This window comes from Lepus europaeus, chromosome 16 (assembly GCF_033115175.1).
Source record: "Lepus europaeus isolate LE1 chromosome 16, mLepTim1.pri, whole genome shotgun sequence".
NCBI classification, from domain to species: domain Eukaryota; kingdom Metazoa; phylum Chordata; class Mammalia; order Lagomorpha; family Leporidae; genus Lepus; species Lepus europaeus.
Genome location: NC_084842.1, coordinates 42,796,935 through 42,811,877, shown reverse-complemented (window position 1 = coordinate 42,811,877; position 14,943 = coordinate 42,796,935).

The following is a 14,943-nucleotide window of genomic DNA, read 5'->3' as shown; positions in this document are numbered from 1 at the left end:
CCAACCTCCGGCAACCACGCATCTTTTTACTGTCCTCATATTTTCGCCTGTTCCAGAATAACATATAGTGTGAAGCAAGACATTTTCACACAAATAAGCAAAACATTTTCTATGTTGGGCTCCTAAGTGCGATCTTCTCAGTCTACTTTCTTTCTAAAGATACCAAGATAATTTAAATAGACAAATAAGTTCTCCACTTATATGTTAGAATAAGGAAGGTGAAAAGTATCCTTGAATATTATTGTGAACTTAAGAGACCTGGACGTTAGCCTCGACTCTCGCTGTGTAGCAGAGCATTAACTTCCCTGTGTTTTTTCTATAAATTGAACTTGTTGAATTAGATCATCTTTCTTTCAAATTGCCCAATTTTTAGTAGCAAGAGATTAAATAAGCCTGATTTTGCCTCAAGCAAATGGAAATAAATTGAACATAGTCTCTGCTTGAGAAACTAAGAAAGCAAAAGAAAATAGTGCAAGAACTAAATTTACTATTTAAAGAGGTATTTTGTGACCCAACATTTCGCAGGAATGTAATGGAATTTGGCAGTAGGGGAAACCTTCTTTCTAAATGCCCATGACCTTCCAAGGATAAGGAAGCCAAAAAAAAAAAAAAAAGTGACATTGAGACAAACATAATTCATTAGCAGTTTTCGAGTTTTTATTAATACAGGATTCATTTTCCCTAAGAGCCCTTAAAATCTTTGTAGCAGAAGAGATTTGATTAGTCATAAAAGCATTTCATAGCACAGAGAGCTGATAGAAGGGGACAGAGAGTCTAGGTGGAATTAAACCTAGGTAGGAAAGCTGAAATTTGTCATCAGCTGTTCTTGAGGCTTAACACATTATAAATTTATGCATTGCATATGGCAAGTGAGGGTGAATTGGAGGCTTTAGCAAGCCAGACTTTCTGTACATAAGCATAGTTTTGGAAAATGTTAAGGAATAGAATTAAAATGAGAGGTTCTTAGTGAGTCCAACATTTTTATACTTGTTTTAAAATTAATATCTGTGAAGAAAAGGCCATTATAAAAGTATTAAAAGTTACTACAGTTTTCATTGTGTTGGAGCTATGAAGTACTCTGAAGGCTAATTTGATGATATCATGAATTAGATAAGAGATTTGCTTGGCTATGCTCAAATCTCTGCCCTAAAGTGCATAAGGCATGACTCTAGAAGTGACAAAAAGTGTGCATTAGTTTAGAAGAAGATATATAAAGTAGAAAAATTCTTTAAAATTTTAAAATCTAAGGACTACAAATAGCATGTGGATCAAGAAAGTTATTTGTCATTGCTGCCTTGTGTTAATGAAAATGTGTAGTTGAGAGCTCCTGGGTGCTTTTGATACCTTGAGGTCTTGCTGAGATTGCAGCTGCTGCTCTATATATAGACTTAATTCTGATGCTGAGGGAATAAAAGCATGCATACCATAATAATGAGATTACTGGGACAGCTCCCAAATTGAGACAGCTGAGCCAAATCAATAGATGCATTTTTCTTTTCCTTAAAATTGCAGAGCCCATTAGAAAAGCCAATATACTTCATGGTTAGACCTCTAGAACCTAGAGGCTATGTACCCAGCTCCCTTTAGAATTCTGCAAATTAAAAATTTAAATGCAAGGATGAATCCCAAGTATGATCACGCTACCACAATTATCATTTCCCTAGTATATACATTCCTATTTCTCCTTTAAAAAATTACCTTCTGCGTTTTGGACGTGCAAATTGTATGTAGTCTTTCGACTAGTATGCTGTGATAGAACACCACATGTATAGTGACATATGTAGAGACTTAAGTTACATGGATTGAAGGATAGAAGGCAAGATGCCAGTATGTAGGCTACATGTGTACTCACTTTAATATAGATTATAATATTGTATAGTCTTTCCAGTTTATGTAAAAGTATAACATTGGATAAGACACAATCTAGAAGTTGTATTAAGGAAATAATTACTGATGTGAGTATATATTCAACTATAAGGATATTCTTATAGCCTTGTGTTTCAATTGAAAATAAATGACATTAATGAAAAGATTTTCTAAATACATTATGATATGTTTGAATAAAACATTGTTATGTAGCTATTTAAATGATAATTTAAAAGAATATTTTATGTAATGAAAATAAGTTCAAAATATATTGTTGAACTAAGAAACAGAATATGCCCTAATGTGTATGGTTTGATTATACACTGCATTCATATTTACACATACAAGTACATATGTTCATATCATGCTCAGAAAAGAACATTCACCAAGTGTTAGGAAGCACTAAATTATATGATGGTATTATAGATAAGTCTTTCTCCTTGCTACTTCTCTGAATTACGAAGTTCTCAAAAAAGTATGACATGAATTTTCTAGAGAATAAAACATGGTAATATTCCATAAAACACAAAAGGATTGTTCTTTTTAACTGAATAAAGGAACATCATAGCACATAAGTTGCTAAGTGAGCTACTTATATAGAAATACATTTTGCTTTGAGGGAGAAATCCTAAAGCGGGTAGTATGCAGCCCAATATGTGAAGGGAGAAGACAAAGGAGTCCCAAATTGCATCTGATTAAGGAGACACATATTGAGTAAAATATACAAACTATAAAACATCTGTCAAGTCATAAAGCAGGCTAAGCAATTTTGTAGTGATGAACTAAGATGGGACTTTTGTCCTAGAGGTACATTTCTATGATGTTCCTGTTTTCCCCAGAGAGGCAGTAAATGGCATCACAGAGTCTGGATTTCAGTCATTGCTTCTCCATTTACTGACCATGCAACCTTGGTCAGCTTCATATCTCTGAAACCTAGTTTCTTCACCTGTTCAAAGAGGGGTAATAATAACAAGTGATGATAACCTTAATCACAGTTAACATTTACTAAGGACTTCTGTCCAATGCTTTGCTAAGATGAAAACTTGTCTGTATTTAGCACAATGGCAAAACTTGGAATTCATGTTCAGTAAATGCAGGTTATCAATATAGCTACATGAATGGAAATGGTAATTACGTATTGATTTAACAAACTATAATTTGCAACTGCAGTTTACAAAGCTGTATACTGTAAGACAGGGCAAGATAAAAAGATGAATAAGATACTTTCTCTGCTCCCAAGGAATCTGGACTTTATTTATGGAGTGGGCATAGGAGGAAATGCTGAGTAAGGTCTCAGTATGAAAATGACTGAGCCCATGGAGCCAAATTGATTTCAATTAATTTGTTTTGGGAACCTCTCCCAAGGAATTGTCGATGATATAATTCTTCCTGAAATCTGAAGAAGGCCAAATAGATTTGAAGAGGTCACCTTCCAGCCCTATTTCCATATAGAAAAAAAAATGAAGCAAGTATTTAATTTGTATTTCAAAATCTATTATAGAATTGAAATACTTCATTTGACACAGCTGGGTCTGGTAATAAAACAAAATTGTCCACTGAGAAGGTGCAAAAATTATTACGTTTTGATTACCCTTAAGAGGTATCATGCATTTTTTTTAAAGATTTATTTATTTATTTGAAAGAGTTACACACACACAGAGAGAGAGAGAGAGAGAGAGAGAGAGAGAGAGAGAGAGAAAGTCTTCCATTCATAGGTTCACTCCCCAGTTAGGCTCAACAGCCAGAGCTGTGCTGATCCAAAGCCAGGAGCCAGGAGCTTCTTCCAGGTCTTCCATGCCTGTGCAGTGGCCCAAGGACTTGGGCCATCTTCTATGGCTTTCCCAGGCCATAGCAGAGAGCCGGATCAGAAGTGGAGCAACCTGGACTCAAACCTGCACCCATAGAGGATGCCGGCACTGGAGGCAGCAGCTTTACCTGCTATGCCACAACGCTGGCCCCCATGCATTTTTTTAAAAAAAAAACAAACACATTTTGGGGTCAGCATTATGGTGCAATGGATCAAATTTCTATTTGCAATGCCTGCATCCCATATTGGACTGCTGATTGGGATCTCAGCTATTCTTTTTCCAATCCACCTCCCTACTAATGCTCCAATGAAGGCAGTGGGTGGTGGACCAAGTGCTTGGGCTCCTGCCTCTCATGTGCCAAGTCAAGATGGATTTCCTGATGCCTGGCTTTAGCTTGGCCAGCCATGTGTGTTACAGACATTTGGGAGTGAATTAGTGGAGAGAAGATCGATCTCTCTCTCTCTCTCTCTCTCTCTCTCTCTCTTTCAAATAAATAAATACTTAAAATCATTTTTTAAAAACAAATTTTTCAAGCATGAGAATGTTTATAAGTAAATGACCTTTGAAGGTTTTTTTTTTTGTTTTATTGTATATTCACAGTATTGTCTTACACTTTCCAAATCCAGTCTTTTGAGTCTTTGAACAGTCTTGAGGTACAAAACAGTGTTATTAGCCTCATTGTATTCGTGATGCAAATGAGAAATCCGAAGATCAAATAACATTCTTCAAAGTAATATACTTGAATATAATGCTTTAAAAGGGGGCCTCCAACAATTATGCTGCTTGAGAGAGGTGTGAAAAACTCACTTTGATGTTTCCCAAGCATGCAATGCAGTCCACGCCTCCTGCAGGCTGCCTGTGGGATCCACACACTGCCAGATTGGTCATCTTCAAGGCATTATTCAGTGCACAGTCCTGCTGGAACATGTGTTCAAAACTAGAGGCTCAAAGAGCACACCCCCCCTCCATGGATGCACCAAAGCACTTGAATAGCAGGGCATGGGATGATGTTATGGTTGCCTGGTGTTTATTAAAATTTTCACTCTTGTTAAACGCTGTAAGTGTGGCTTGTGAATTAAATTTAAATTGTTTCTCAAAAGGAGAGGTGCAAAACACGTGTTAAGAGTTTGTAGCTGATAATGAGCAAAGCTCTAGAACATTTGCTACCTCCAGTGTAAAACAAAGAGGCTAGACTATTATTTCTCAGATATTTTCCATATGATAAAAGAGGTAATTTTCAGTTGTAGAACTTAATATGTCTCTACAATTAAAAGATATGACTATCCACTTTCCATTCTCAAAACTTCAAGTGGGAGCAGCCATTTGGCCTAGCAGTTAAAATGGTTAAGATACTGATGTCTATAATCAGAGTGAATAGGTTAGGTTTCTAGCTCCCACTCTTGTTTGTGACCCGCTTCTGTGACCATGTATGTGGCTTATTCTCCCACACTAACCAATTTTCTGAAACTAGCTGGGTGTCCTACAATTCAATTCTGACACAATCTGAAGTTAGAGTCAGATCCCCTGGATTTGTTAATATTTATCTTTGCATTTCCTTATGTGCAATTTTGAATGCTAAATTATGTCCTCCTTTGCATGTGAGAAGTGTGTTTTCTTATAAACACTCTCTTATTGGGTTCTTTAGAAATAGTTGTTTGCAAGACATTTTATGGTTTCTTTGACTCTTTTTGTTAAAACATATATTTGAAAGGCAACAGAAAAGGGGTGAAGATAGAGAAGGAGATCTTCCACCTTCTGTTTCACTCCCCTAAATAGCTGCAAATACCAGTGGCAGCCCAAGTTGAAGCCAAATTCCAGGAACTCCATCCTGGTCTCTGACATGGGTGGCCCTCATTTGCTGCCTTCCCAGGTGCATTAGCAAGGAGCTGGATAAGAAGCAGTTATTTCCTTTAACAGTTTTCCCACATGACACCTGACCTCTTATTCACAAACACTGATGGTAGAGCTCTCACATGCCAAGGTTCTCAGTGATCTTTGATAGTCTCTCTTGCAAAGGATGATGCATGCTGTCTACTCAGTGAATTCAAGGGCCTATTTAATCACCATTTGGATTCTTGGATTTCTTGATGAAAACTATGTATGTATGAAAAAATTGAGAGGACAAAGTCACCTTTCTACTCTTTAAAATGAAAAAATGAAGGGAACTTGTCTTTATATCCATTTCTCAATATTAACTTTAGATAAATGATATTTATTTATTTCTGGAATTTGAATTTAGAACCCAAGAACAGGAGAAATAAATACTTCTTATGTATTTTCCTTAATCTCACATTTTATATACATATAGATTTAATTAATTATCGCACTAGCACTGTAAAACAATAACTTTTACACCCTTGCATAAATAAGGAAACAAAATTTAAAAGATTACTAAAAGGTTGAGATTACAGCAGGAGTGGAATTTTAATGCAGGCCTGCCTCACACTGAAAAATCATTCTTCTTGTTACAATGAAGCTATTTTATTGTTGATCTTTAAAACTTAAAAAACCAAGTTGTAAATATGGCAACATAATACATCTTACCACTTTATTCTGGTATCCAGGGAGAAGTAGAATGAGATTAAAAATGCCTATAGAGAAATCAAAAGGTGAATTTAAAGTCTCAAAGTGGCTTCTTAAGAACTTGGCATCTTGGGTAAGTCGATTTTTTTCTGTACCTCAATTTGCATCTCCTTAAAATTAAGCAGAAGAACTAGAAGACACATTAAATTTAATTTTAATGCCACACGTATGTTTTCTATATTTGTTATATTCCTCTTGGAGAAGCATTGAAAATGTTTTCTTCATGTAGAAAAAAAATGGTAAGTGGACACCCCAAATCCAAGACTCAAGCATTGAAAAATATTGACTATATTTGCAGATAAAGCATTTATTGCACAAAATTATATTAGAACCATTTTTTATCATTTGCATCGTGCTTTGATTGGTGTCAGGCAGCTACCTTTATGGGCGTGTGGTATTTCCCTTATCTGAAAGAATGTCTTATGAGTTTCTAATCTAAAAGGTCTAAATGGGAAAGAATTGTGGTTTCCACTGTGGATGGTCAAAAGGTCAGTGCTGGGATGGGGTTGTGTCTTCTGATGATTATTACCATGGTTACCAGAGTTTTGTGTGATGCATTTAATGGAGAGTCAAGTGCCTCCTGCTGTGGAGCAGCTGGGATACTCTGACAAGGGCATGATCTGGGGCTGGAAAGGGAACCTACAATGACTGGCTGGTCTAACACAGGATTGCCTATAAGGCTGCAGAGTCAGATGCCTTCTCTTACAGTTCTGCAAGCATCAATTAATCAAAGGAATCAAGGGAGGTTGCCCAATGTAAGATCAGCAGTCCGAGATTCTGCTGCAGTTTATTGATACTGAAAGCAACTTTTAAAATCCTCTAATTTTTAAAATTTATCATATAAATCACATTTGCTTCTAACCATTAAATCATGATTTTTCATCAAACTCAATGTATTAATTTCCTCTATGACACCCCTATCAGAATGCCCAGTCAGAAATTTCAGTTATCCTTACACTTTTATCCATCTTATTTGAATCTAAATTTTTGGGCAACTAATCCTGTACCTGGCAATATGCTATGTGCTTTACACGCAGTATCTTGTTTTGTCTTCACCACCTCATGAGGTTTGTATTATTATTTTCCAGAGGAGGAAATTGAGCCCCAATGATTATGTGATATGTCCAAGTCCACACAAATAGTAAACAGGGAAACTAATATTTCTATCCAGGTCGATCTGTTTGCAACAGAGCACCAGGTGTACAATACTCCTTGCGTCCCCTTGTTCCAGTCAATGACCAAATGCCTTTACTTCTATATCCTTAATATTTCTTGATTCATTCATTTCTCCTCTGTGTCACGGTCATCATTTTCAGTATAGACTTTCATTAGTCTTGATCTGGATTATTGCAAAATCTCCTAAAGATGTATATACTCATAAATTACCCTACCGTTAGTGATCTTGGTAAATATACAATATGTTTATATATTCAAATTCCTCCTTTTCTTAAAACCCTTCTCTCCAAGACCATAGCACACTCCACAGAATAACAGAGTTCAAACCCCTCGGCCTATCAATAGTACTCTTTACAATCTACCTACAACTTTTGAATATTCTCTTGTATTAATGTTTCTTGCTACTTTTCCTAAGAATATCTCTTATTTTGATCACATTGTCATGAACTTCTTACCCTTGTGTGAGCATAGCACACACTTCTGCTCTTTTATGTATTTTGAAATTCATGCCTCAAGATCATGAAATAGTTCAGTAATGCCAGGACCCTGAAGTTTATTTGTGATGAGATAAGAGTATGTATGAGGCTACTTCAAAAAGTTTGTGGAAAGGAGATTTAAAAGTTTATTTTGGTTCAAAAAATGTTGAAATTGATGCATACGAGATATCTTAGGAATTTCAAGCAAATATGTACTATAAATAACAGCATAAATTTCAAAATTGTTTTGTAACAAAACCTATTTAATTCTCCTTCCACAAACTTTTGAAGTCTCATTTTATTTTGTAATATAATAGGGGAAAAAAGCACTAAGGAGTTTCTGTTTCTTTGTTGATATTATTTATTCATGTGTTTAAAGAGGACTAGGGCAATTGTTCAACCTAGCAGTTAGCCAATTAAGACACTCATGTCTTATCTCTGAATACATTGGTTTACTGATTCCAACTTGCTGCTAAGGCAGATGCTGGGGAGCAGGGGTTATGACCCAAGTAGTTGGGTCCCTGCCACTCATGTTGAAGACCTGGACTGAATTACCAGTTCCTGGCACTGAGATAGTTAATTCCTAGCAATTGTAGGCATTTGGGAAGTGAACCAGCAAACCTTCTTTCTCTCTTCTCTCTCTGTCTCTTTCCCCCACCCTGTTTCTCTCTTTTTTCTCCTTCTCAAATTAAAAAAAAAGTAATAAAAATTAAGTTAAAGAGGAGTTTTGAGTTATCACTGCATACTCTGCTTAATTTCTGCCTAAGGTCAAGATGTGCTATAAAACCCACTTATTGCAGTGCCAGCAATCAGAAGCCTCCTGCACATTAGCAGGCAGCTGAGGCAAGCAGTTTTGCAGAGCACGTATCAGAAAGATGCGTGGAGAATCTTAAGTTTAACTGCAGCAGGACTGAAGATGCAAGAACAAATAGTCAAACACAGAGAAATGCAGTTATTTGGATCCGTTTTATTTATTCATTTAATTTTAAAAGGCAGAGACAGAAACAGGGAAAGAGAGGGAAAGAGATCTCCCATCTGCTGGTTCACTCTTCAAATGTCTGCAATAGTGGGACTGGGCCAGGCAGAAGCCATGAGTAGAGAATTCAGTCCAGCTCTCTTACCTAAGTTCCAGATTCCCCAGTAGTTGAGCCATCACCCTCTGCCTCCCAGTGTGCACGTTAGCAGGAAGCTGAAATTGGGAATGGAGCACTCTGATATGCCATGCGGGCATCCCATGCAGTGTCTTAACCTTTTGTCAAATGCCTGGAACCAAGTTTATATTGTACTTTTAAAAAATTGATTTAGTTAATTGAAAGGCAGAGTGACAGGGAGGGGGAGAGGGAGAGGGGCAGAGTTGGAGAGAGGAAGATGATCCATCTTCCATCTACTGGTTTACTCCGCAAACAGCTGAAACAGCCAGGGTTGTGTGAGGCTGAAGTGTGGAGCCTGGAACTCATTCAGAGTCTCTCGCCTTGGTGGCAAAAGGCCACAAGCACTTTAGTCACCATATGCTGCTTTCCCAGGCATAATAGCAAGGAGGTGGATAGAAGAGCAGCCAGGACTCAAATAGTACTCCCATGTGGGCTGCTCGTATCACAAATGGTGGCTTAATCCCTTATACCACAACCCTGGCACTCCAAGTATATATTTTAGATCCTGGATGTTAAGCACATGTAAGTACTGGGAATGTTCCGTCATTGTTGCTTCCCAAAGTAGGAACTATGTGAAGCTGTGGACTTGCACAACAGCAGATAAAAAAAGAAATGTATTTTCAAGCCATTCTTTTATCTCTGAGGATTAGAAGGATGATTTTCAAAAAAAAAAGTCTAAAAAGGATGAGCTGGTCATGAACATTAAGGGTAGTCAAACAGCAAATATGGACTATATTGTTGGATGATGGACAGAGTCTGTGTGTGTTAATTGAATTGTGACCCTGCTATGCATACCTATTTTGGTATAGGTTTATATGTTACTAGACTCTGTAAGTAGTATTAAAATATGGACATATTAATTATCATGCAACTGTTGTATTAATTCTAAATTAAAATAACCCACTTTGTTCTTTCCATAGTACTAGGAAAATGTAACCATATAGCATTAGCTCTTGGACCACACAGGATTCTGGTTGCTAAAGTTGACAGCCTAATTAAGTAGAAGCCTCCTCCCACTCTACACTTCCTTCTTTATTTTCTGTTCTTTAACAGAATGTGTCTTAGCTTTCTGTGGCTACCACAATGAATTACCAGAAACTAGATGACTTCAACAACGGCTGTTGTCTCATGGCCCTGGAGGCTAGACGTCTGAGATCCAGCTGTCAGCAGAATTGGTTTCTATCAAGGGCTGTGTGAGGAGCTCTCCTCACGCTTTCCTCCTCAGCCTTAGGAAGACCATCTTCTGCCTGCATGCCTTCATGCTGGCATCTCTGTACATGTCCATCTTTGTGTCAAAATTTGCCCTTTTGGAAAGGAAGCTAGTCATATTGAATTACCACCCTCCCAATGAACTCATTTTAAAACTACTGTCTTCTGTAAAACTGGTATCTCCAATTTAGGTCACACTCTGAGGTACAGGTGGTAAGGATGCTGACATATCATTTTGGGGGATGGAGCACAACTCAAATCATAAGGGAATGTCTTCTCTTCGGTTCTATCTACCAGTTTCCTACTGATTGGACAAAATTTAAATGTCTTTCTTTTGAGAAACTTTTGCTTGACTTTTTTTAAGATTTATTTTATTTGAAAGAAGTTACAAAAAGAAGTAGAGAGAGAGAGAGTGTGTCTTCCATCCACTGGTTCACTCCACAAATGGCTGCAATGGCCAGAGTTGAGCTGATCTGAAGCCAGGAGCTTCTGAGTCTCCCAAGTGGGTGTAGGGACCCAAGCACTTGGGCCTTCCTCTGCTGCTTTCCCATGTGTATTAGCAGGGAGCTGGGTTGAAAGAGGAGCAGCTAGAACGCAAACTGGCATCCATATGGACTGCTGGCTCTGCAGGCTGGAGTTTTAACCTGCTGTTCCACAGTGCTAGCCCCTGCTTGGCTCTTAATAAAGAGGTAGTTGCCCACTCCTCTGTACTCCTAAGATTATTTAAAAACAAGTATCATGATCTTCACACATTTTACTTTTTTTGCTACTGTTTGTCCCACATGCTTATGGTCCTTCCAGAGCAGTGATAGTATCCTAAACACAAAACACAGCAAAAATGATGTAAATATCTGAATGAATGAGTGTCCACATGCCAACCCCATCTGTCTGCTAGAAATGTCTTCTATCTGAGGAAAAACTGTTTTACTTGTATTATCCACATTTTTTCTAATTGCTTCTACTCATGTTGACCATAAGAATAGCCTGCAGAATTTACCAAAAATATTTTTTCATGGATTTCTTCCATGGAGAAGAATATAATTTTCAGGAATATAATTTTTTTCACAAGCCTCCCCCTCTTTGATACTAATTCCTCTGGAATCTCATAATGTTAAGTATAATCATTTTATACATAAAATGCTATTTTATTCTCATAATAGAAACATGAATCTTCTTAGAAGCTATTACTTATCCTCATGCCTTATCAAGTGAATGGGTGCACTTCTGAATGTTCCTATATATAGTGTGTGGATAGCTGGGGTGCTCCTCCTTACGCCAGTCCAATGTTAGATAAACACAGTGATGTGCAATATCCATTTCATACCCTGGCCTTTAATTTTCATGATTTCTGCAGTTCTAAAACTTCACCTGTACTTAACTTAAGTTACACATATGCATAGTCTTGGGCCAACTGTAATTAATTGCGCTACTTCTGATATTTTGAATGTCGTATTTTGCAGATGATGGCATTGAGTCATTCCATTGCCTGTCCTATCATTTTTTTTTTCATAGTACATCTAGTACTATGCCTGTTCTACATACTTCTCCTCTACTGTTTCATCCCCTTTCCTTTTCTTTCCTTATTTTTCTTTTCTTCCCTTTCCTGTTTCTATCTCCCCCTCCTTTTCATACTTCCACAGTAATATCAAATCTAATTCAATCCAAAAGTTTGAATTTTCACATTTTTACCTGATTGCTAAATTTTGTAAGGGAATATAGCAACATACAGCATACCATACACAAACTACTCCTGCCAGACACTCAAATTCCACCCTGTGCCAGAACCTTAATATTATTGACAATTATCTAGTATTTTCCAGAAACAATTACAATTACTTCAAATATTTTCTACTTCTTTTGAAATTATTCCTATGCATAAAAGGGGAAGGAAGGCAAGAAAATACAGAGCTCAGCCTGTAATTTTTACTTCTTTTCTAAAATTGTTCTTGAATTTTCATATTGAAGTTAGGAAGGTATCATAAAATAAGCGAGGAAGTGATCCTCTTTAATCTCTAGATGCATGTTTAAGGTTGGTGTTGCACTTTCCCCCCTTAAATGCTTTTTTTCTTAATATGAATTCGGGATATTTGTAAGGAAATGTTTTCATTTACAGAATTAATAGCTACATGTAGGATTATGCAGATCCTCTATTTTTATTTCTAGTTTTGTAACTTGTGTCTTTCTAGGAACTTGCCAATTTCATCAAATTTTCAAAATTATTGTCTAAAAGTTGTTTTTATAAATATTTATTGTCTCTTAATTTCTTTTGTATGCACTCATGGCAAAGTTACCTCTTTAAACCTGATTATGATAGTTTGTATCTTCTCTCCATTTTCTTGACCAGTCTTGCTAAATATCTATCAATTATTTTGGATTTTTTAATGAATTTCATTTTGACTTGTTGATTTTTCTGAGCATTTGAAAATTATTTGCTGATCAATTTAATGAGAATGAGATTTATTCTAGCAATATTTGAAAATATGACTACATCATGAAACTATCGATATACTTCACAGCATTAATAGAGAGAAAGGAAAATAACAATCATCTTCACAGATTTCAAAAAAGTTTGTGGTGCATTCACCATACATGATTTTGACGAAGTAGGAAGGAAAATAAAACCTTAAATTACTAGGATATCTTTAAAATCAAAGAAAAACATCTCTTTAATTAATGCAAATTATTGAAAAAAACATTCCTGAGTTTGGAAATGAGTGAGAATGTCTATTTGTACTTCTATTCAACATTGTATAGAAGTCCTACTCATTGCTATTAAGCAAGGAAAAGAAGTAAAGTTACAAGACTTGAACAGCAAAATATAAAACTCTACAAGAACACTTTAAAATTTAATTAAAATAGGTTTAATTTTTTTTTGACAGGCAGAGTGGGCAGTGAGAGAGAGACAAAGAGAGAAAGGTCTTCCTTTTTCTGTTGGTTCACCACCCAAGCGGCCGCTGCAGCCGGTGCACTGTGGCCGGCGCACCGCGCTGATCCGAAGCCAAGAGCCAGGTGCAGGGCCCAAGGACTTGGGCCATCCTCTAGTGCCTTCCTGGGCCACAGCAGAGAGCTGGACTGGAAGAGGAGCAACCGGGACAGAATCTGGCACCCCGACCGGGACTAGAACCAGGGATGCCAGTGCCGCAGGCAGAGGATTAGCCTAGTGAGCTGTGGTGCCGGCCAGTTTTAATTTTTTTTTTTTTTTTAACAGGCAGAGTGGACAGTGAGAGAGAGAGACAGAGAGAAAGGTCTTCCTTTGCCATTGGTTCACCCTCCAATGGCCGCCGCGGTAGGCGCGCTGCGACCTGCGCATTGCGCTGATCCGATGGCAGGAGCCAGGTGCTTATCCTGGTCTCCCATGGGGTGCAGGGCCCAAGGACTTGGGCCATCCTCCACTGCACTCCCTGGCCACAGCAGAGAGCTGGCCTGGAAGAGGGGCAACCGGGACAGGATCGGTGCCCCGACCGGGACTAGAACCCAGTGTGCCGGCGCCGCAAGGCGGAGGATTAGCCTAGTGAGCCGCGGCGCCGGCCAACCAGTTTTAATTTTATTCAAATTTTTTTTTGATATCTGTCCATACTTTTTCATAATATGCCTTTCCATGAACTTTTGAAGTACTCTCATATTTACAGATGATATGATTGATATGTAGAAAGAATCCATAGGTAAAGCATTAGAATTCATAAGTGAATTTATGAAAGTTACTAGATATAAGACAAAATACACATTTATTTTATTTTTACATTAAAATAATTAAGAAACAATGTATGAAATGTATAATTTATAATGACTTCAAAAGTATCTAATATTTATAAGTAAACACAGTTAAGCCTATGAAATATCTTTACCTGGAAATGTAATTCTAAGTCCTAATCTCTACTATTTTAAGTCCTAAACATAGTGGATAACACCATTTTCAAGGATCTCATGTAGTTGATTTTCAAAACATCAGTTAAGGCCGGCACCACAGCTCACTTAGCTAATTTTCCACCTGTGGCACCGGCACTGTGGGTTCTAGTCCTGGTTGGGGTGCTGGATTCTATCCCAGTTGCTCCTCTTCCAGTCTAGATCTCTGCTGTGGCCTGGGAAGGCAGTGGAGGATGGCCCAAGTGCTTGGGCCTTGCACCTGCATGGGAGACCAGGAGGAAGCACCTGGCTCCTGGCTTCAGATCAGCACAGTGTGTCGGCCATAGCGGCCATTTGGGGGGTTAACCAATGGAAAAAGGAAGACCTTTCTCTCTCTCTCTCTCTCTCTCTCTCTCTCTCTCACTAACTCTGCCTGTCAAAAAAAATCAGTTAAATATACTCTCTTTTTAAATATTTTTTTGGGAATATCTCAGTCCAAGTCCCAGCTCCTCTCTCTTTTTTTAGTTTTAAAAAATTTTATTTAAGGTATACAAATTTCATGTATTTTATATATACAGATTGAGGGACATAGTGATACTTCCCACCCTACTGTCACTCTCACTCATGCTTGGACACTTTCTTCTTCTTCCTCTTTCAATGACTCTCTTAATTTTACAATAATACACATTCAGCTTACTTTATACTGATAAGATTAATCCTACACTATGTAAAGAGTTCAATAAATAGTAAGAAGAAAAAAACACTGTTCCTTAACAGTAGAGACAAGGGCTGCAAACAATCATTAAACCTCCAAATGTCCATTTCATATCT